Genomic DNA, 25,805 nt, shown 5'->3' with positions numbered 1-25,805 from the left:
AAGCAAAGTATTACAGGTAGATTTCTGTGGAAACTAAAAATGCGGCTTACCTGACATTTCTCAAACATTTGATACACTAAACCATGTCAATCTATGAAAAAAGAATACCAGAATGTTTTTAAAATTATAAAACCTGTAGAAGAAAAAAATAGTATTTAATACATTGTATGTTAAATGCATTAGATTTTAAGACGTTGATTAACATTAGATTAATATGGAATTATGAACTTTGGAAATAGTTAAGAAAGTAAATACTGGTGAAACAAAAAAGCAAACTTGAAAGCAAATTGAGAAAATAATATTAGCTTACGTCAAATAAGCTAATATTATTATTATTATTTTTTTTGGTGTTAAATATATTTATTGTAAACTTTAGACACAAAAATAGGTTCTCTAGGCCATTCACATGCACGTTAAAACCAAAAGTTGCAAACTACAGCAATGCATGTAATTATACAAATGATGACAACTCTGTGATGTTTACAGGATTGCTGTCCATGCAAGGTGATCGGAGGCATTATTTATGAAGCCTTAAGATCCAGAAGTGTTGTTACTACCAAACCTCTGATTAACACTGTGAAGTAAGTGTTTTGGAAGGCAGTTCCATGAGTTGGCTAACATTTCTTTAAAACAAATGACTGCTTCTAAACTTAGCCGTACAAGAGATTTGGGTTGAACTGAAAATATTAGTATTTCATTACTGTGTGCAGCTCTGTGATGGACAAGCAGGTTGTTGGCACATCCACCAAAAACAATTACTTCTCCTTCATCACTGGCACAAGCTGTGTGTCATAACCTTGGTTTTTCAGCATATGGATGATTAAACTGTATACATTCATTTTTGCTGATGCAGTAAGTCCAGGCATCACTTAGTGGCTGTTTATCAGTGGTAAATCCTCCAAAGAGAAAAAGATGATCTGAAGAAACTGGTGTTAGTGAGTGCCAAGATTGGCCAACTGGGCATATGCCTTGTGGAATTAATTCATTCCACTCCCATGTATCCCGATTAAGATAGTGAAGGTCATTCATTCTAGCATCTCAGTATCTGCCTCCAAACACAAAGCCTTTGTTTCCGACAGTTGCACAAGCATGGGCAGCACGAGGTGAAGGTGCTTTACCAGTAGTTATAGGCTGGCTCCAGGTAAAAGTTTCAGTATCTAAAATATGTACATGATATGGACCTGAGATTTAAAAAATACAGAAGCTAAATATGACTGAGGTGCATTTTTTATTATTATTAGCTTAAAGGTCAGTGCTAATATTGAGAAACACTCTTTCTTTAACCAGACAGGTTCCTGTGAGTTTTTTGTTTGTCTAGTCCTCATCCTTGGATATCAAGAGCCGAGGTGGAGCAAAAATCTTGTCAAGTAAGTTTGGCAAGAAGCCTCACCCTGGATGTCTGCTCACTCTCAATATCTAATCAAATTCCTCATCCTCCACCACCCCCAAGGGGTATGTGATCACCCTGTCCTGTTCTCAGCAGGAATCTTGTTCATTTAGCCAGAAGCTTCCCTTACTCCTGATGTTTCCTCTTAGTAATTTTTCATCTACTGATCCTTTCTCTGTTCCTTGGCTATAAATCCCGCTTGTTCATGCTGTGTTAGGAGATAAGCTCAATTTTCCTCCCCTGCTGCAAAACCCTATTGCAGTAGTCCCTTGTATAAAGTCTTCATTACCATCTGTAACAAGTGTCAGAATACATTTTTCTTTAACACTATCACTGGAAAAGTGCCTGAGGGAATTAATATAAATAAGCATGACAAAAATGACCTAAATTAATACCAAGATGTGTACCACTAGGAGGTAAAGAGAGAATGTGGAATTATGTCCATATATCTTACAAGGCATGCAGGTTTTTTTTTTTTTTTTTTTTTTTTAAGCCTATTTCTCAAGTATTATACAAGGAACCTCTGGTGAGAAACTTGTATTTGAAGCCAAATAGTTACAGGTTAAAATCCTGTTTGGTTTTTCTTTTTTCTTTTTTTTTGTCTTATCTATTGCTTCTTCCTGAGCATGACTTAGAGACACTTCTCAGACTGGAGTTTCCTTATGTAAAGTAAAAATAATATCTTCCCTTCCTATACTAATAGTAATTTAAATGTTAAGGTTACATTTTATGTAAGCACTTAATTAGGAGCTCACAAATATAGGCATTATGGAACGCTCTGACTAGAAATCACATTTCCTCTGATCTTAGAACTTTTAAAGACAAAATAGATGATGTGGGTTGGATCCTAATGACCCCCATGCATATCTAAATTATTTATGTCAAAAATTTCCAGGTGCTGAAGTAGTAAAGACAATTGTCAATTCTTCTCATGAATGAGTCCTAGTAAAGTTTTAAGTTTAGAAATCTGGCCATCTAACACAGTTATGGAAACCATGGCTATGAAAATAGTGGATGACCCATTTGAAGATGTGGTATGGAACTTTAAATAGAATAACATATTATTTTCAGTCTTAAAATAGCAGTCCATTGATTCAGACACCAGCTCTCCATATTTAAAGAGTACATGAAACTTTTTGAAGTGATCTCTAAATATCCTGAGTTTGGAAAGATATAATCTATCATTCTCACTTATATGGAGAGCTGCCACATAATGATACGTAATACTATTAAATGGGAAATTCAGATTAGAATCTCATCTCTTATGAACTAAATCTTTTATTCCAAAATGAAAGTGTTGCAATTTTCAATGAAATGTGGTTTCTTCAATATTTAGAATTCAATATCTGCAAAAGCCAAATTAAAAGGAGCTTAATTGTCAGAAGGGCAATGTGAAGATGGCAATGGAAAGGAATAGAATACTTGGCTCATTTATTTTTCCCCACTTTCAATGACTCTCTTTTGTAATGATTATCTTTAGGTCTCTGCACGGTACTGTTTTTCTTCTCAATTATAAAATTTTAATCATTATCTGGGGTCTGTGAAATGAAATAAATTTAAATGCAACTCTGAATTATTGAGGGTAATGTTCAAGAGCTATTTACCAATTCTGCCATAATATTTAAATTATATATGAAAATTATTTATATATTATAATTATATATTATATAATATACATTATTTTCAAATTATAATTATATAATAAACATACATAATATAATTAATTATGATTATATATAAAATTATGTATAATTTGATTATGTCCAGTTTGATATATATAAATTATATATAATTTGAATGTTATAATATGGCAGAATAGGTACTTTTTGCAGTAAGACTGGATACCAAGATTCTTTTCAACACTCAATTGCCTACCCTATGCACACATATTCAGCTGCATTGCTATTCTTTTATACTTGCATCTAACTGACTTAAATCTCATTCCTTTGTTCGAATGCCCAAAAATCACATACTGAAACCAGTTTATAATTTATATTACCCATGGAGGGGCACACCTCAAAAGCAACATAAGCTGATGGACTATTTTCCAAAGCATAATTTATTATCATTATCGTCATCAGTGCTATCCTTTGACCCCTGTCTAAACAGGCCAAGGTTATGTTAAGATAGCTTATTAAATGAAATATGTATCTCTGCAATTAGATGGCTTATTACTCTCTTGAGTTTGATATTATCTATACTTAAAGGAGAGTCGCATTCTCTTACAATTTCTATCTTTATTTCAGAACACGTTAGTTACTCATATTTTAGTGTCTTTTATCATGAGTGCTCTTTGCTATAACGAATGCATGCACCACACCAGGTAGTTGGTGAAAGTTTTCTTTCACTTATAACTAAGTTCTTTTTCATTTCTGTGAGTACCAAAATATTAAAAAGAGGAATATAAAGTTGAGAGAGAATTGATTTCCTACATGTCTACATTAAAAAAGAAGTGTAGTCTAGCTGGCAGGGTATTTGATCTGTTAGCTCTGTATGTTGCATGTAGATCAATCTACTTCTGACCTTCTCATAACAAGTTGTTAAAGAAATTGTCTATATATATATATATATATATATATATATATATATATATATATAATTTTATTTTAAATATAATTTTGGTTAAAGGAAACACACTAAAAATTCCCAGATGTGTATTCAAAGCATGTGACAATTATGATTCCTACTAAGTTTGTTTCTAAACATTTTAGGCACGTAAACTTTCACTGGAGAGGGCAAGCATAAACACCGGACAAAAACTCTCTGATTGGAGAAAATCACACAGTAACTCCGCCATCAACATCTTTTCTCTTTGCTAAATTTAGGAGAGAAGACGAATGGGAAGGACTTAAAACTAGGTCTTTGGTAATTAGCAATGACTGGAGCAATTCAAAATCACCACTTTAGGATAATTCTGAGTCGGTTTACATTACTTAAAGCAACATCTTCTCACATGAATCTATCATCCAATAAATCAGAGATATTAATAAACGCTATTTAATATACAAAGTGTAATTGAAAATTAGAGTTATAGAAGATAAGTGCATCTAGCTGAGGGTAATTTTTACAGCCTACTTTGCAGAATATATACCCACATTCAGAGAAAATGTATCTAGAAGATATTTCTAGAAGCATGCTCCAGTTTCCAAGATGAAGCAGGTCCAATGGCTATTTTGTTTTCCAACTCTAAGTAACAATCAAATCTTTCAAACAGAATTTGACAAAGAGTCAAACAGATCTATTCCTTCTTCCCTTGCAGGAGTAAACTGAAAGAGTATTCTGGGTTCAAATATATATCTTAATAAAAGACTTCCTTTCATATGGAGACCATAAACTATCTTAATCTTTTTTGGGTATCTGGGAAGTTCCTATCTCAGAAAGATTATAATAGCAAAGTAAAATGTCAATCTTTTGCTCCTTTCTTCTATTTAAAAAGTTAAACTTTTAAAAAAGTTGATTTATTTTTCAAAATGTTAACATTTTACGTCTATAGAGTATTATAATGTCATCTATGGTATGGTATAATTACTCTCAGAAAGAGAATATAAAAATACTTACTTACAATGAACAAAACGTGAAGGAATAAACAATCAAAAGAGAAGCCTATCTGTAATGGTAGAAATAAAATAGAGGGGCTTTGAATAAAACAAAGAAAGTATGCTTTTTAAAATATTACTTCTTTGTAAATTTTATTTGTTTTATTTGAAGTCATGCTAATATTGCATATAGTTATTACACAATATTAAAATAAAAATCTCAACACAATCGAAACTAAAGTGTAATAAACATATAAATATGCACCCAGTTGATCATATACATAGAGGCAAAAATTATGCCAAATGGATTTAAAACACAGTAACTTGACTATAAATTTGTAATGGAACAAATATAGGTATAAATTTTTAAACTAATCATATTACTTTTGTTAGTGTTAGTATTTTTATTTTGAGATGATTGTAGGTTTTCTAAGGCATAAAAATTAAATAACTGTGTAATCTTGTTAATCTTTTGCTCCCAATGTCCTAGAAAAATGAGCTTCTCAGCGTAAAGGAGATACAAATATGTAAGGTAAAATGGATTGAGTATAAATTCTATAACCTGCATTTTAAATGGGAAGCATTATTATCATAATCTCATTTTGTACCTTATTTGGAAATAAGCAAAGAAAAAAATAACAATAAAAATTTCTATTTTTTTAATCTAAAAACACCTAGAAAATATGGTCTATATCATATTAATAATACTTTTACCAAGTGTCAAGATATTGAGCATAAATGACTTATTTAACTAGGGATGAGATAATAAAAAAGATGAGTTTGCAGTATCTGATATATTACATAAAAAGGAAGCTTTCAAAGACACAGGAATCTAATAGAAGTTTCCACTGACAAAGGATGACACATGCTTAGTCTCACAAAAATGTCAACTATCAAATGTAATTATATCCATAATTTGACTATATTTCTTAAAAATAATTTATTTTTTGAAGCATGAGAAAAAAAAATTTTAAACCCATTTAATTCAAAGAAAGAAGGATTTATTCTGTATTTTTCCTTAGGAATTATACCACTTGGTAATCAAGCAGAAATTGATGGTAATTTCTTTTTATAAGGATTTTGCAGATGATATGGATGTAAATATTTGGATTAGAATATTGTTTTGACAATTTTCAATAAAATAATAAATCTATGCAATAATCACCAGTAGCTGCTAGCACCGTAAAAACATGACAATCAGCTAATATGTTTTGCTTAATATAAAACACATCTTCTGATTAAAAAAAAATCACAACAGTACACAGATGTGCTATATAATAATTGTGTCAAAATATATAAAACTTGCATCTAGATTTATCTTTCAGTGCATAAGGAATACAGTGAACAGAGAACACAGTTTCATTATTCTACATCAATACAATCAACACAATCTAGAATGTAAGAAATGCTATAGAAACAAATTTTTTAAAATGAGAAAATGGAAACAAAAGCAATTTATTCAACAAATAAGTGGAAAGGAGAGAAAGGGACAGGGGACAGGAAGGAAGAGAGAGAGAAAGAACAAAAAGAGAAGGAATCTCTGGAGTAAATTAAAAAAAATCTTTACAAATATAATTTACTTACACATCTTTCTAAGTGTGGTTAAAAATTTGTGACAATTTTGAAATGATTGGAAATGTGAACATTGACATTGAGTATTAAAGTATTTGCAGATATTTTCGGTACACTAATGACTGTTAGCATGCTTTCACAAAGGCTTACCTTTTGACTTTTTTTAGAAATTTTTCATTATAAAAGTTAAAAACAGTGTTGACATTTACAAAAAGTGATAATATTGGATACTTATTTTATTGTTAAGAAAGATTTAATGCACTAGTTTGAGAAGAACAATTTAAAGCCACAAAGACAGCTTTCTAAGAACTACATTGTATAAAAAGGTATCCACTACCAACATGTATCCACTACCCACATTTCACTTCAAGTGAAAAGTGTCTAATTCAAATTAAAATATAATGTGTTATAAACACACAATGAATTTTTTGTAAATATTATATTATTGATAAATTATAATTACATGTTATTTTGATGTATGAATACAATGTGGAATAACTCTATAAAGTTAATATATATCATCTCACTCATCATTTTTTACGGTGAGAAATTTGAAATTTGGTCTCTTAGTTACTTTGAAATATACACAATAAATTTCATATGTAAAATGTCTCTTTTATAATTTTATATTGATATTAGATCTAAGATTTTGAATATATCAGTTTATGTAACGTAGCTTATAATGTAAATTTCCCACTCTTCTTACTTTCTTAGTATGAAAGAAAATTAAAAATTAAATTAGACTAGAAAATTAAAAATCAGTTTTTAATTAATTTATATTATATTTCTAGAGGGCAATGCTGTTCTAGGTAATATAAAAATGCAAGCTAAAAGATACTTTAATATTAGAGACCTGTTGAAGTGATTATAAGTGCTTAGGACATTTTAGTCATCAAGAATGACAAGACTGAATAACATATTCAGATAGCAGGATTAAAAAATATAGAAATGAAAAAAAATGAATAAATTCAAAAGTCCAAACTAGAATAATTATCGTGATAGCTAATTACTTAAAGATTGCCATTTAATTAAGTATAGAATGATAAAAATATTTTGTTATACATGATCTATGGAATGATTAATAGTAATGCATATTCAGAATTTTAATAAAGTTTTATGTTTTAGAAAATTATATAGAATTATAACATCTAAATGGTTTAGATGTTTAAATATTTGGTATTGAATAATTCAAAAAATAATAGACTGTGTGTTTGATATTTTCTTATAAACGTCATAGGACTGTAGCGCTGCATCATTTAAGATGGAGTTTGGGGGGTTTGTTTATCAGTAAATTTTATTCTCATAAAAGTTTAAATGCTAATTTGGAAAAGAAAACAACACTTATAGGTTTAAATAGAAACAATGCCTTGCTCTTATTAATTTTACTATTCAAAGAAAGGAACATTTAGAAGCCATCTTTATAGATAATTAATTTACTAAAGCAACTTTCCTGAATTGACGAAAACTTACACCTTATATGTAATCATGTATGATTGCATGTATGTACCAACATTTAAAAAATAATTATAACTCATTTCTCTCAAAAAGTATACAATTAATTCTATTTTCTCTTGCTCTCTTTCTCCCTCTCTACTTATCTGTGCATAGAGGTCACAGTGAATGTGCTCTTAACTGCATCTGAATCCGAGCTCTATTTATATGCTCTATGTAAGTTCCCTGACCCTCTGGACCCAAGTTCTGACTAGTCGCAAAGCACTAGGATAATATTACCTACTGTGATTTTTTAGAAATATGTGACTATAAGAGACAGAATGTTTTGTCAAATGTGACATCGAAATCCATACAAAACTGACGTCTTTAAGACAATGCTACTGTGTAACCAACGTTTAGACTTTAAGACCTTGACCTTTTTTCAAAATGTCAGAAACTTTACTTCTGCATCTGACACTTCATCAAGAGGCAAAGGTTACTGATAAAAAGTCTTGGCATGTAGCAATTCTGCCAGTGCGTGAACTGCGCTCACAGAACAATGTGCAGATAGAGAATCTTGTCTGAAGAATGGAAGGGAGCAAGCAGAATCCTCAAGCAGCTGTTTTGACGCAGGTGAGGGTGAAGTTATTTTAAGCAGCAAAAGGAAAGTTCTTTGGGGATTCACGGTGACAGCCTCAGTCAGCCCTGCTCTGCGTCTGGATTATGGAATGGGATGTAATTGCAAGTGTCAGGTGAGACTGGTATTCAACCGCCAAAGGCTGAAATTTTCTACTTGAGCAACTCCCCAAACCTATGCGATAGAGTTTACTATTCAAGTGAAAGCTCAGGTATACATAGCAGACAACGATCCGAAGTCTTAACCAATTAACACTGCCCAGTGTGGTGTTCGCTCTGAAAATGAAAATCATCACTATCAGCATATATGCCCATCTGCTTGTCTACGAATTTTCACATCTGCTTTACTAACACAGAAGGGAATGCAATGTCAGGTGTCTCTGGGTTTACCGCAACACAGTATGGACCTCTTGTTTTCCATCTTTGGATGTAAGTCTTCACAGGTTAGAGAATCAAAAGTAATATTAAAATTACATTGTAACGATGAATAGGGTTCTTGGCTTATTAAAAAAGAAAATCACACCATTCCAGACAACTGGCTTGGTAAAAGAAAAAGGAATATAAATGTGAACTTACCTAAATCTCACATAAATAAAAGTAAACTTGAATATCTATAGGGTCTGTGTTATAAAACAGAAAGGAATAAATTCTACCGGCTAAGCTCCCTCAGAAAACCAATTATGTTCCTTCTATTTCTTTCTTGCTTGGCTGCCATTACTGCACTACTACATAGAATGAAGGAACTAGATAATTATGTCTAGGCTGCATGACCAAATAGAAAAAGTGGGGTTGCATTTTCATTGTTCAAGGAGTAGCCTGTTGTTCTACATACTTCTTTGCATGGCTGTGTTAAAAATTTTCCAGCAAGTATTTACTTGTATGCATTGCTGAAGAACACAAGGAATGTATTTGAGGCCAATTCAATTTTTAATTCATTTACAAAGGAATTCTAAATAAATTACTGTTCCGAGATTCTTGCATTTTCTTAGGAAAATCTCTTTCCTAAGAAGAAATAAAACTAGAAAGAACATTTCAACTTCATTTATATCAGCTTCTCACATCCTTCCCCTTTGGCACCATCAGTGTAAATGCATCTTATTCTATTTCAGTTTTCATTGGCATGGAAAAGGACTAGCAGTTCTTTCCTGGCAGCTAGCAAAACAGAAAACACAGCAAGTCAGTTATTAAAATTTAAAGCACTCTTTTTTTTTCTTGGCAATTGTAACTGTGACTCACAGTTCAGGAGAGTGGTAAAAATGTAAGTGTGGCTTAAAATCATAAAGTTGCTTGCTTAAGACTAACAATTTCATGATTTTGAGCTGGCTCCAAAAAATAAATACAGAGAAAGTTCATTTTCTATTCTAAACAACTTTCTAATCTCTGATGAAACCTTCAGGTGTAATCCTAAAAAACACAACATAGGACTTGTTTCTTATTTAAAAAAAGAAAAGGGGAAAGAAAGAACATTACAAAAATGACTTTATTTAGAGTGAAACTGTTGTAAAGTAGAGCCTGCCTGCTATTTCGAGATCCGATACAATTTCCTAGATTTTATAAGCATCAACTTGAGGAGAAACAAAGAGAAAATTCAGTGCCAAATCTGCCCATTGAAAACCACATATCCTCTCAAGAATGATGATCTATAATTAATGCCAATCATTTGAGAAAGATTAGAAATGGCAAACAGCAGCCCAAAGGAATAGTGTGGTGATTTCCACCCACCATTTTGATGGAGATACACTGTAATTAGATTCAATTCAAGAGCAGGTTTGGGGATAATGAGGATGACGAGGATGGGGACTCAGAACACTGAAAAAAACAATTTGAGTAAAGATGATAAAAAAAACTATGAAAGCCAATGAGATACTCAAATTAGTTTGAAATAATAACTGAAATAATTATTTATTATAATTTCTCTGAACTTATTTTCATTTTATTGTACCTGCCTTGGCAAACTTTAATGTTAGATTAAACCCAACTAATTTTCTTCATGCTCAGTCTTCATATCTGGCTAATGACTACAGCTAGACGGCTTTGTATATGGAGAGTTTACCAAATGAACACCTTTGTAGACATTCAACAGTGCTTTATTTATCTTACTATATTCCTCTTGTTAACCACTCTAGCACCCTGCACAATAACACATTCAATATTAATCTAATTATTTATAGCTGCATAGCCAACCACCCTCAAAACTTAGTGGTTTAGATTAATAATTTATAATATATTTGCCTCGTAGTTCTATGGATTTCCTTTGTTCAGCTTGGTAATTATCTCTTTTCCTTGCATACTGATATTGTCTTGGGATAGAGTCATCTGAATTCTTAATTGAATTGCTTAATTGCAGCCACATGAGTTGGCTTCCATGTGTTTTCTTACATGTTTGGTATTCTGTTGCTCTGCTTTAGCTCTCTTTGTATGGCATCTGATCTCTAGTATCCCTCCTCATGGCTTTGGCTTCTTGTAGCATGATAGACTCAGGACAACCACACTTCTGATATGGTTCTGTCTTCCAAAAAGGAGAATCAAAGCTGAGTTTCCCATTACAGGCTATATGTGGGATTGGCAGAGTCATTTTGGCTGTGTTTTACTGGTGAAAGCAGTCACTGTAACTAGTGAGATTCAGCAAGGTTGAAAAATAGGCTTCAATTCTTAATTGGAAAGTGGTAAAGTCACAGACCTGAAGAGCATGTGAGATGGGAAATACTGTTTTGTACCTCTTTGAAAAACACACCTGCTATCCATTCACAATTATTTCAAATTTCTCAATGTCGTCCCTACTTTATTCCTCATCAGTACACCATTAGCCTTCTAAATGCTGTCACTTCTTACTTTACAGTGAACACTGAAGTCATAAGGTGGATGCCAACTCAGATTGTCACTGACAACTTTGTAAGCGTTTCGGCATCGGCACTCACCTCTTTCTTTTTCTCTCCCATCATCAATGGAGGATACATGCTTCTAACAAAGACTCAACTCTCCATATCTTCCATAAATTTCATCCCTATATTCCTTTCCGGCACCTTGTCCTGTTGCTTAACTGCTTCTCTCCAAGATCCTTGACTTCCAAATTTTTACTATTTAATTCTATGTTTACAAAACATGGCTCAATTTTCTCCCATCATTAAAACAAGCAGGCAGACATTCAACAAAATAAAGCAGAAGCTTCTTGCTTGTCAATGTACCCACTCAGTATCCATGAGGACATAATCTTACTTGTTTCCTGGATTTTACTGTAAAAATTTTTGAAAGTTGTCACCATTGACTTTCTCCATATATTCTAAAGGAGCTTGTTCCAGGATCAAAAAAAAAAAAAAAAAAAAAAAAAAAAAAAAGAAACGAAACTAGTTTCTTTGGTGTTTATCATATTAGAAATCTCAAGCTACATTTGACAAAATAGACCATTTATCGTGGCTTAAAATACACTGAAGTGTTGCTGTGTCTGATTCAATATCTTACAATGGTTTATAGAAAGATAGTACTTTCTGAATTTAGTTAAATTTGCCCCACGGCCTGGAGAAGAATCGGCAGGCAGAATTGATGACCTTTTCTTCCAATGTAAAGGGCTCAGCTAGGTCAGGTTCATTGTGTCTGGTTTCCTTATCCTTTAAGATGATTTCTCTCCCAGGAATGTCCTCAGTTTCTTAATAGAATTCTTTTGGGTCATCCCCACGAGCGCATTAGAGAACTCTGAATCACAGTTTAGGTTAAGCTTGCACCAGCAATATACTGGGTGAATTAAAAAATGTATACATGTCATTCATGAAAACATATTGGTCAGTGGAATCAACATAGTCAAGTTAATAAATAGTAATAAAATTTCATCTCCTTAAAATGTAAAATTGTCACTATTTAACAAAAGTATTTGGCCAAGTGAAGGACAATAAAAGAGAAAATCAAGTGTCTGAAGGCTTTAATTAGAAATTAAAAATTAAAAATGCATCAATAACCTGATCATTTTTTCATGAATTGTTTAAAATTTAGCTACAGGAACAAATTCATGAGCCTTTAAAAATTCTATAATTACGTTTATAATGGGTAAAAACCTCAAAAGTGTATTGAATTATCTTTTTCTTGTGTAATTAAAGAACTGAGGCATATTGAATTGTTCAGACCTCAATCAACTCTGATTTAATGCTTCACTGCAATTCTAGCAGGTGGAAGTAGAAATCAAAAATAAAATTTGGTACATTATGTGCTCTGAAATAGACTGTGATTATAAGTTCTTTTTATAAAATTTAGTAAATAAGAGAGAAAAAAACAAAAACAAGCTCTGTTGGCTGGCTATTCAGAAATATCAGAAAAAGCAAGAATTTAGAATCCTGATTAGGATTCAGAATTCTCAATAAATTAGGCTCTTTGTTGAATGATGTTAGAAGCATAAGAAGGTTTATGAGACCCCTGTTGACAGAATATGCTTACGTTTGGCTCATTATTACATATATTCAAGAAGCGGTGGTGATATATAATCATTCTAAAATATTTGGGTTTTTTTTTGTATCACTGTATCTCTAAGGTACTGCACATATAAATCATTAACATGTAATGAATAAAAAATTAATAACATTTAATTCTATACTTGCATTATCATTAGTAAATTTAGATAATTATTTGTGTGAACCATACATTTTCTATTGTATATTTTTGTAGTTATGTGTGAATATAGGCACAGGATCTTGAGAAAATCAATCAACAGAATAAAAATAAAATAAATGACTAGAAAATTGAGACTTTTGAGAAATTGAGAAAAAACATTTTTTAAATTGTACGTTAGGTTCTGGGGTACACATGCAGATCATGTAGGATTGTTGCATAGGTACATACATGGCAAGGTGGTTTGCTGCCTATATCCCACCCATCACCTATATCTGACATTTCTCCCCATGTTAGCTCTCTCCAACCTCCCCATACCCCAGTATCCCTCTCTTAGCACTGCCAAACACACCCCAGTGTGCAATGCCCCCCTCCCTGTGTCCATGTGTTCTCATTGTTCAACACCCACCAATGAGTGAGAACATGGCATGTTTGATTTTCTGTTCTTGTGTTAGTTTGCTGAGAATGGTGGTTTCTAGATTCATTCATGTCCTTACAAAGGACACTAACTCATCATTTTTTATGGCTGCATAGTATTCCATGGTGTATATGCCACATTTTCCTTGTCCAGTCTATCATTGATGGGCATTTGGGTTGGTTCCAGGTCTTTGCTATTGTAAACAGTGCCTCAGTGAACATACGTGTGCATGTGTCTTTGCAATACAACTATTTATAATCCTTTAGGTATATACCCAGTAATGGGATTGCTGGGTCAAATGGAATTTCTATTTCTAGATCCTTGAGGAATGGCCACACTGTCTTCCACAATGGTTGAACGAATTTACACTCCCATCAACAGTGTAAAACTGTATAGAATTTAAGGCATGTATCAGATTATTCTGCAAATACTATGAGTATCTACATAGTTTTGAATATCCTAATAGAGCATCATATATATACTATACATTATAGTGTACTATATACTATATATTATACTCTATATAAAGTAGTATATATGTACAGTATAGTATATACTATATACTCATAGTATATACAATACTCTATACTCATAGTATATACTCTCTGTATATACTACATGTAGATAGTATATACTGTATATAGATAGTATAAACTATACTATATATGTAACTGTCAGGGGAGACAGTACTAGATACAGTTCTGCAATGAGAGTGGTTCTTCACAGCTCTGGTCTTGCTACAAATTGCTCAGAAAGGGGAGCTATGTGAAAAACTCCAGACTCCTTTTATTTACTTAAGAATATTGTCCCTAAATTCTTATATATATGTCTTTCTGAAATCCATGAAACCAGAATGTATTTTAGAATTTAAAAATTTGAGAATACTTTCAGGAGCAATATGCATATCTACTGTGTATTACATAATAATTCTAGTGAAGTCTGCAATCAAGCACAGCTTTATGTTCATAGCAAATCATATGAATATTCACACTAAGTGGGAAAGAAAAACTATAAATAATCTCAAATCTATTTATCCACTAAGTGAATACAGAGCAGGTCCAATTTTACTGCCCATCAAGTAATAAAAACGTTCAATTTTTTACAGGATTTTGGAATTTGTAATCCCAGATAAGTGATTACGTGTCTGTATTTAATCATATATTTTATCGCAGTTACTGCAAATGCATAGTCACTTTAACCTAGCACCAGATTAACTAAAGAGTACAAATGTACATTGTAGGGTTAAGCCTTAAGGTCATGCTCAGTTTTATGTACTGTCTTGACATCTGGTGAATGCAGGCTGCCTAAAGAATTAGAAAGTGAATTAATACTTCTTTGAATAGAAATACTTTGAGAAGACTTAGATTTAGTTTGTCGAGTGTATAATGACACTAAACTGTATACAAAAGCTTAAGCTATTTGATTTTTATCTGACCTATGTTTGAATATTGGCTGAGTTGATAAAAAGATATTGACTATACTTAATTTGCATCTGATCACCAGTTGAATAATGAAATATACACAAAATACATAGGATGTGCTCAACTGAAATGTCTTCAAAATGTGGTAATTTGTAATAGGATGTTTCTGGCAGAATAAGAAACATAAAACACACAGACATTTTAGTATTTTTTTAAATGATGTCCAGAGGATGATTCACAATGTACTTTGTGTTGCCATAATTTTATAATACTGGAGGATACTTGCTTTCTCTAATTTTTAAAATATATTATTCTAAAGCCACTGAAACAGAGAAACTTCAATTGCTTCCACAAAAATATAACTTACTTGACATTAGATTTATTGAAGAAAAAAGATATTATACATGTTTAATAATTTATTTTCTTGGATACACTGCTATTAAATTTAAATATTTGGAAGGTAGATTCATAAAATATGGGTATGATAAAATATTTATTCTATGAACACTTTCTACCAGTTTATTTTGGTAAATATTGAGTTATTCCAATTATTTTTACTTTTCAAATAGAGCATTTTTATTAATATTGTAAGCGGTAAAAACATTCAACTGGAATTTCTTTTTCTTTAAATATTCATATACGAAATACAGAAAAAGGTGACATTCTTATACTACTGGAACTATTATGAATTTTTTTTCTTTCTGCTTCATAAATTTAAGGTATTTTTCAAAGCACATCCTTTTCAGCAAGAAAACAGTCTCAAATTTAGAAATGGTTAAAATCTTCCCTAATATTTCCTAATATTCCTTAAGTCCTTGGGAAGAAAAGAAAAAACATTATCAAAGATAAGTATCAGCACATGTTTTAAATCTATCTTTGCCTGCATTTCTCTCAAGGTAATTGCATTTATGTTATAACATGCTTAAGACACTCTCATATTTATTGCAGCACTACTCACAATGGCAAAACATGAAATCAACCCAAGAGTCCATCAATAGATGATTAGATTTAGAAATGTGATGTATATATACAAAATGGCAAAAACACGAATGAACTTAGGGAACATTAAGTGGAATAAGCCAGGCACAAAAGGACAAATGCTGCATGATCTCCTTCATATGTAGATTTTTTAAAAAGAATTGATCCTGTAGAAGTAAGGAGTAGAATAGTGGCTATCAGAGACTGGAGAGACTAAGGGGAGATGTTAGTCCATTGGAAAAAAGGTACCTTTGGATAGGAGGGATAGTTCTAGTGTTCTATTGTGCAATAGGGTGACTATAGTTAACACTCATATGTTGTACATTTCAAAAGAGCTAAAAGAGAGGATTCTGAATGTCCTCACCAAATAGAAACAGGAGGAGATAGATATGCTAATTACCTTGATTTGATCATTATACTATATATACGTATATGTAAAATGTCACAATAGAGCATAAATATGTACAGTTATGCATCAATTAAAAACACTGACACTTTAAAAAATTTTGGAAAAGTATTTATTCAGTCCTCAAACAGATGTTGGAGTTATGCCTAATATCTTTAAACATGTCTTGGCTTTAAACATGTTTACCAACTATCACTTCTTATTTTTTGTCAGATTTTTCAAGTTTCTTCCTTTTCAATCTAACCTTTTGCCTTTTCTATTGACATTGGTCTTTGAAAAGTTTGTAGGAGAATATCAAGAGCATTTTTATATAAGAACTGCCAACTTCATTTTGTAGTCTAGAAGTTATGTATCACATATTTAAAAGTGCTTGAAAACAGCTGATGCATCTGTTTTTTTTTTTTTTCAAGATGATGCTAAAAGTCCCATCTAATTTAATGGTTGGAACAGTTCTTTACAAGTTATGTTGTAAAAATATACATTAACATTGATGGAGAGTACTACTCAAACAGCAAAAATGTGTCTGTAAAAGCTTGTTAAGATTCAGAGGCTCAAATAATGTAAGAATGCAAAAATCTTTAGTAAAATTCAGCTGCAGGGATTCTATCAGATGTCCATTTCAAATGGAATTTGTTAAAATATGATTCGTTTCTGAGTAACAATTTGTCTTGGTTTTAAATACAAAGGTTTTCACATTGAAAGTGACATTTGCAAAATGGTCCTTAATTTGCATGGGTTACATAGCTAATATGAAATTGAGATGGTCTTACTTTGTTCATAAGTGTAGCATAGCATGTTATTTAAAATTATTTTTCACTAAGCTTTTTTATTGGGCTATAAAAATAACATTTCACGCTTTATATGTCTCTGATAAATTTGTGATAAACTGAAGTCTCCATGTAATTCCTTCAGTTAAAGGAGTATTTTCAGATTTTGAAGTATCTTTTTAAGTATAATTATGCAATCTATATTTAAGAAAATTATTTTTAATTTTGTTTTAATCTTTGAATGTCTACTACTCATTTACTGAACACATGCAAATATTTTTAAATAAAAAAAGTTGATACAATAACTAATACTATTACAAAGACTAAATCGCGTGTTGTATTACTCCTGGAGAAAATTATAAATATTTTACTGCCATGTATTGAAAATCTCATAATGAATTAAAATTTGTTCCTTTATAAAGTACTTATATGTACTTTGAACAGAAAAATAACTTATTGTCTAAGTTCTTTATGCCATATTGAAGTCAATTTTCTTTTTAATTATAGATAAGGGAAACAGGTCAAGAAAAGCTTAATACTTAAAGCAGAAACAGTATAATTATCCAATATTGCTAAATAATTAAGAATTCAACTAGATTGTTATATTGTAGGGGAACTTACATTTTTAAAATAGTTGTAGTTAAACACTCTGGCTGTAGTTTATAATATTATTAAACCCAAGGTTTCCAATAATAATTTGATAATTAAAAGTTTTTCTCCCTGTTTTAGCAGAAAATTATGAAGAATGTCTTTGCAATATTGAATCAGATATGACTTTATGATGGAAAGTCTTACTCTTCAGAAAATAAATTATTCTTTAATAACACAAAAATAAAATTATGGTTTGGAATATAAAAGAAATCTAATATAAAGACGCATGTGTATGTATGTTCATTGTGGCACTGTTTAAAATAGCAAAGACTTGGAACCAATGCAAATGTCTATCAGTAATAGACTGGATAAAGAAAATGTGGCACATATACGCCATGGAATACTACGCAGCCATAAAAAAGGATGAGTTCATGTCCTTTGCAGGGACATGGATGAAGCTGGAAACCATCATTCTCAGCAAACTGACACAAGAACAGAAAACCAAACACCGCATGTTCTCGTTCATAAGTGGGAGTTGAACAATGAGAACACATGGACATGGGGAGGGGACAATACACACCAGGGCCTGTTCTGGAGTGGGGGGTCTAGGGGAGGGTTAGCTGGGGGTGGGGGGGTTGGGGAGGGATAATATAAGGAGAAATACCTAATGTAGATGATGGGGGGATGGATGCAGCAAACCACCATGGCATACGTATGCTTATGTAACAATTCTGCACGATCTGCACATGTATCCCAGAACTCAAAATATAATAAAAAAAAAAAAAAAAAGAAAAGAAAAAAAGTCACTCTCAATAATTTGTATTTTGGAGAAAGTAAAATCATTATTCAGTTAGCACATTTTCATTTCTAATTTATTTTAAAGTTTCATTTTTTTTTCAAAGATACTTTTTTCATTTAAACCTCTTCAAATGCAAGTAACTCAAACATCAGTCAAGGAAGTGACTTTATGGTGAATTTGTGTTTTCCAAAGTTTGCAGTTTGATGTATAGTTTTATGTAAACATAAATTAATGTACATTTAAAAATTTTTGAAGTAATAAAATTTCTCTTTGAACCCAAAAATAGTAGGTAAATAAGCTTTCTTGTTAGTTCTCTTAAAGGTGACACTCGTTTCTGTCCACTAAGTCCCTATAGCATGAGGTAATATTAAGAATGGAAAGAAAAACTACCACTGAGAACCCTTGTATGAGATTTCCTTAATGTGCCCCCAAATTACATTATTTGGTGCTACTTTGATGGTATTTTTTTCTGAAAATGTGCAATTCTTATAATATTACATGAATTTTTAAAAAATATGATCAGTTTAATATCAGCTGAAGATGGTGTCTCAAAATGAAAACACACACACAAGTGCAAAGAATTGTGTCTATCTTAGATTTTAAAAAATATCAAAAACAACAATAATGATGACATATGTACCCCATCTACAGCTTTCCCAATGTAACAGTTTACCACTTCCCTGTCTATCTTTGACTCTATAACAAAATACAAGTAATGGGGGCTCCCTTGTGCATCCAACTCTGAATGAATAGACTTCACTTGTTCTCATTTTTGTCTTTTTTATTTATTTCTGCACATAATACATCTGGCCTACCTAGACTTTTCAAACAAATCCAAATTTTAAAAACAAAATAAATTATGAGGTGTATTTTATACTAGATAAAAATAAGTATTCTTGGAGCAAAGTGTGCAAATTACTTTTAAATATTACAATGTATGTGTGTGTGTATGTGTTATTGTATCTATGATTAGGTGGAAGGAGATTCACCAAATGTGGTAAAAAGTAAAAATGTGATTATTAATATTAGGTGAAGGACATACATATATTCATTGTATATTCTTTTATCTTTCTTATGGGTTTTTGATTTTTACAAATAAAGACATAAAGGGAAGGAAAATATAATACTGTGAAGAGAAGATAAATCATGGTTATATCTATAATATAATCCTAAACCTAACTGCTTTTTACTAATGTACCAAAGAAAACTGGAATTTATGTTCATGAGCAAGGTCATAGTACTCTTATTTATTCAGGTCATGTTTTGATTTTAGCTGAGGTGTGATCTTCTGCATGAGCTAAAGACAGGCCATTAGATTTTAATGTAAATTATCATTATGTATACACAGTAAACAATCTACATATTTCTAGGAAGTCAAGTGACCAATACCATAAACATTTTGAAATATAAGTGTGTTCATTTACTTAAGGATAAGCACTCTTAATAAACAAGGATGGCTATAAATTATTAAAACTAAAAATGTGAACCTACATTTGTATATTTAGTAATAGTTGCTCCTTGTTTATTTATAATATCTCAGGGAATGGTTAAAGTGCCCAAGAAAATGCTTATTTAATTTCCTTTAATATGATATAGTAATAATTTACAGTTTGTGCTGCTTTATAATTTACAGGTTATTTACAGGTAGCACTATGTGATCTGTACTCAATACATACTATCCATAAAAAAGGAATTTAATATTCTAGTTATTGCTCAAAATATAAAATTATTACTTAACCCATAAGTAATAAGTAACCACTTTGCAGGATCTTAATGTTTTGCTTTTTGTGTTTTTTTTTTTTTTTTTTTTTTTTAAGATTTAATCACCAGCATTGTGAATACTGTATGTTTCTCCTCATCGTTCTCCAGAGAAAAAAATTGAAGGTTTTTGTCAGTTCATACAAACTATTTATGTTTTGCCAAGCACACAATAGATATTAGAATTGTGTATATTTCATGATCAGGTGAATTGAATTAGCTTATCAGAAGAATGGTTACTTAATTTGTTGTGTGAAAGAAAGCTAAGTGGGTTAGCTGATGTCCAACAGAAGGTGAATTTAAGGACATGATTTAAACCTTGAAATTTTACAGTAAGTATGCCATGTTTAGAAGACTGAATGATTTTTATATAAATACTAATGTCATTTTTATGTTCTCACTAGTTCACTTCCTGCCATGCCAAAGCATTTTAGGCTATTTTTTATCCTCCATATGTAGGCAGGGATATATTTAGCATTAAGCAGAAAAGAGTCACAGATAACCTTGCAGGGATTTTCAAGTCCCAGGGTAAGAAAGAAGCCAGGGATGATGCCCTTGGCCTTTCAATTGACATGAAAGTAGCAGCAAGAGCAGTAGAATCTGAATGAAGTCAGCAGTCAGAAAAGGAGAATGCTTTAATGAAAACCTGAAAGAATCAGTGACTGAAGACGAAATGTGATAAAGAAAATCTCAGAAGATACTCATATGGACACATTACTTCAGGGCTAGTTGATTCCAACAACATCTCAGTACTAAGTAAACACCCAGTTTGAGTGAGTTCGGGAGTTCAGAAATTCAGGTCGAAATGCATATCAAATTTCAAAAGAAAAAATAGCCTTATAAAGATTGTATACCTTATTGCCATATTTTAACAAGGTTTTGACTCTGAAATGTTGAGTTACCACTTTTTAAAAAGGCACTAACCTGGCATTACTTTACGGAGTCCATAGTTTTTAACCAAATGACCCAATTTCCTTTTTATTCATTTACTAAGCATTTCTTATTTTTCCTTCTTTTGCAGGGTAGATTATGTTAGTCATAATACTTATTGTATTATCTAGTAATGGCAATAATAGTTATAGTAGATAATAGCGGTAATAGCAATTGTAGAAACAGTAGCGGGTGGCAGAAGAATACCTAAAAATTTTGAACAGGCATTGGGCGAAGCACTTTCCCTATCGATTGTGCTAAGCATTTTCTGTAGAGTAACTCATTTAATATTCTCAGAAACTCCTGAGATAGGTGAGATTTTAGCCTATTACATAAACAAGAAAACTTAAGTTCAAAAAAATTAAGCCACTTCCTCACGTTATGCAGATGATAAGTGTAAGCTATAATTCCCACTGAGAGCTTGCTCTCCCAGTACCCCTAGTAGACAGCATGATACAAAAGAGAAAAATTAGGCAGGCAGCAAATGTTAGCTCTTTCCCCGACTGTTACAGGGGCTTTCAAACTTTGGCCGGTCACCAATATCTGAAGAACTTCTTGAAATATGGTTTACTGGGCATTTTCCCCTGGGTTTCTGATTAAGACTGAAATAAGACTCCAAAATGGACATTTCTAACAAGTTCCCAGGTGATGCTGCTGTTGCCGGTCCAAGGCTCACACTTTGAGAGCCAATGTTCTATGTTTAGATATGTGAACGAAACCCACGAAGGTTAAAAAAGTGGTCTTATTGAAGGAAGTGTAGCCGCTATTTATACTTGGATAAGGGCATGCGATCATCTAATTTTAGGTTCCCATTCAAAAGAGATTTCCTCATGTCTGAAATGTAAACATTAGAAAATTATTTGTTTGTACTACTGTATTTTCTCCTTGTTAAAATGGAATTAATATTATGAAAAGGATCATATCTATTCATACAGTTGTGATTACTTCAGTGGACACAAACGTAATATAAAGATGAAATATATGGTGCTTATTTTTAAGAACTTTAAAATCTGGAAAATGAAAGCAAATCTATAAGCAAATAAGGCACCAAAGCTTATACATGTTTTGCAAAAGGCAAAATGTATTTATGGCGTATAAACATAGTATAAATATTCTACTTGAATTGGAGTATGTAGTGGGAGGTATTATAGAAAAGTTAGATGGAGAATTTGCTGTCTTAGCTAAATGCTGAAAACTAGGAAGATTTGCACTAATCACCAATTAATCACACAGAGCAAGGGCTAAGGATAGTAAAGTGTGGGACGGAGGGAGAATGCTGTAATAGTCAAGAACGTGAAGTTACCACATTAGCTTAATTATATATTTAACTAAAGCATTTGAACTTCCTGCTGCACACAATAGTGCATCTTGAAATGTTTTTTGATGAGTGTAAAATATTTTCCATTATGTAGCTTATATAGCATGGTCTGACAAGTTTGAAGCGTTTGCTGACCAAGAGGCAGATCAAGATCAGTTTGATTAATTTTACTAACGAATTAGTCCTAAGGAAAGATGAGTTCTCACACAAGGAAGTGATAATTATATATAAACAGGAATTGAATTTGACAGCTGATTAAGATGTGAGATTGAAAGGATTTTTAAAAGTGTCTCTTGCTGGTGTTGATAGGTACTAAATGAAAAATGAATCAGGTTCTAGCTTAAAATTGTTAGTCCAGTGATTCTCCAACTTCAGCATATCAGAATGATATGGGAACTTATAAGTACACTAACATACAGGCCAGACCACTTTCGATCTATTCAAAATCTTTGGGATCATTTATAATTCCCAGCTGATTCAATTTTGCAGCCCAGTTGAATAATCACAAGTATACCAAATAATGGTGCTATTTAATAAATAGAGAACAGATCTTTAATATGGAGCAGACTTTTAAAAAAGAATACAGAGAGAGGAATAATTGGAAGACACAGGAAAAGAAATGAGATAACTAAAAAATAAATGGCCGGGAGACAATACAAGAATAGAGAATGAAGGACACAGGTTGAAATATTACACTTTAAATTTGAGAAGTTATGCTTTGGTTTCTGAGATCAAAGGAAAGTAGGTAATTCTCAAGTACCTGGAAAAAACTAATAGGAAACTTTATCCTCATATCTTTGGTGTCTAGTCCTGAAACCCACCTGTGATGCTAGAGCACGACCTCAGATTTGTATTTGTCCTGTAAACTTAATAGGTGATAAAAGTATGTATTAGAAATCAGTTTAGGATACTCTGTGACATATGTCAGTGACTGAAGACTGGGCATGCAAGGAATGCATAAACAGATATTTCATTTTTTGAAAGAAGGTACAAGCATAGCAGTTTATGTAAAAAAGAAAATCCCAATAAAATATACAAGCCCTAAGCATATTAAAACCATGGGTTTCTTTCTGCTTATGGGTTATATTTTGTAACCATTGCCCGAAAGCACTGTTTTCAAGCCTATTTTTTTTTAATCAAGAAAAGTTTGTCCAAAAAGAATTACATAGAAACATAAAATGACAAATAAGAATCAACTAGAATGGTTGTAGCCCAAGCTGTGAAAGGAAGTCATTGTTCCTATATGCCCATGTCTCCACTATAGATTGATGGTCACTGATAGAGAGTATATTAACTTATTTTCTGAGAAATCAAATGGGTAAAACTTGGAATTCAATGAAAACTCTCTTTTTTAACAAAATGCAGAACAAGCATTAAAGTTACAGCTATTATTTTTAATATGGTAGCTACTAACTATAGGTAGTTATTAGGCCTTTGCATTATATAGTCCAAAATCTAATATGCACACTTGATTTAATAAATAAAGCAAAAGAAGGATACATTAATAATATTTATATTATTGATCATATATTGAAATAATACTATTTTGAATCTATTAGATTAAATGAAATATATTGTTAAAATTAAGTTTATCTCTGCCTTTTCTACCCTTTTAAATGCAGCTGCCAGAAATTTAAAATTAAATATGCAACTCACATTTTGTCTTTATTAGACAGTGCTAATCACCAAGCATTTGGGCATTAGGGAACATCAATGAATATTAAGTTGGAACTTAATTTAGCTTATGGAGTATGGTCACAATTAGCTGTTTTCAAACTCTTAATATAGATATTTTAAGGCGGAATTAAAAGTGTATTTAGAGAAGGAAATATTTTAAAGGTATTGCTGCTATAGAATCCTTAAAAATGATAAATTACCAATACAAAAGGTACATTATATTTTTCTTTCATCTCTGTTTCTTTTCAGTAACTTTTGTGATTTTTAAGAAAGTCTTGCCTCTCCATCTGTATATAATTTCTAACAGCTTTTTCTTTATCCCATTTCATCCACAGAATAACTCTGTGTGATGGGAAATAAATTATCTTCACTTTATCTTTACCTTTCCTTTACTAATAAGCCTGTATGTAGGGAGCCGAGCATGTTAGAGCAACATTTCTTCCTTGAATAGCTTATAATGTAGTCATTCATTCAATAATCAGTCAAGAGATCTCTGTCTTATTTTTGCATAATTGACATAATTTCGAAAGATTGGCTGTCCTCAATATCGTTCTTTTAGAGCCCAACAGGCTACTTATTCATCTACCGGAATTCACTGTGTCAGGCAATGCAATCACTTAACTTTGGGTAGTACATCTGTGCCTATTAGAGATAATGCCATTGAAAACATCCTCCTTAGAAGCACTGAAGACAAGAATGCACCCTAAGGTACTTTGGGGAAAAAAGATGGTATTATGAAGTCCAAAATGTCTAACTTTCTTAAATAATGCCCCACATCTTCATAAATCTTGGTTATGACTTTGCACTGAGGTCTTCATTGAAACAACCTAGAAGTTTTAGCTGTGTACTAAGGTCACCACTGAACCAACTGAGCTGTGCTCACAATTGCCTGCTGGTGGTAAGCTATCAGTAGTATGTGTAAATATTTTTATGTGCTAGATGACCTTATTTGAACAGTACATTTTTAATCTCATAGATGTGTCTCTATAGCATAATTACTTTGAAAACCTCTGTATCAGTTTCTTTCTTTCTTTCTTTCTTTCTTTCTTTCTTTCTTTCTTTCTTTTTTTTTTTTGAGAGGGAGTTTCACTCTTGTTACCCAGGCTGGAGTGCAATGGCACGATCTCGGCTCACCGCAACCTCCGCCTCCTGGGTTCAGGCAATTCTCCTGCCTCAGCCTCCTGAGTAGCTGGGATTACAGGCACGCACCACCATGCCCAGCTAATTTTTTGTATTTTTAGTAGAGACGGGGTTTCACCACGTTGACCAGGATGGTCTCGATTTCTTGACCTCGTGATCCACCTGCCTCAGCCTCCCAAAGTGCTGGGATTACAGGCGTGAGCCACCGCGCCCGGCCCCATCTGTATCAGTTTTCTAATGCTGCTGTTATAAATTACCACAGACTCATTGGCAGAAAACAATACAAATGTGTTATCTTACATTTCAGGAGTTAGAAGTCTGACATGGGCCTCACTGGGCTACAATTAACGTGTCAGTACCAACTGCATTATATTCTGGAGACTCCGAGGGACAATCTGTTTTCTTGCTTTTTCTGGTTTCTAGAAACCTGCGCATTCCTTGGCTCAT

The 25,805-nt window shown here is 32.1% G+C and overlaps 1 pseudogene; it reads right to left on the bottom strand.

Annotated features, from left to right (window-relative positions):
• Positions 1–341: 341 nt before the first annotated feature.
• LOC101036880 (kelch domain-containing protein 2 pseudogene) lies at positions 342–25,805 on the bottom strand (annotated as a pseudogene).

Source organism: Saimiri boliviensis, chromosome 18 (genome assembly GCF_048565385.1).
Source record: "Saimiri boliviensis isolate mSaiBol1 chromosome 18, mSaiBol1.pri, whole genome shotgun sequence".
NCBI classification, from domain to species: Eukaryota; Metazoa; Chordata; class Mammalia; order Primates; family Cebidae; genus Saimiri; species Saimiri boliviensis.
Note: the sequence above shows the minus strand (reverse complement) of the source record. Positions and strands in the feature narration are given on the sequence as shown.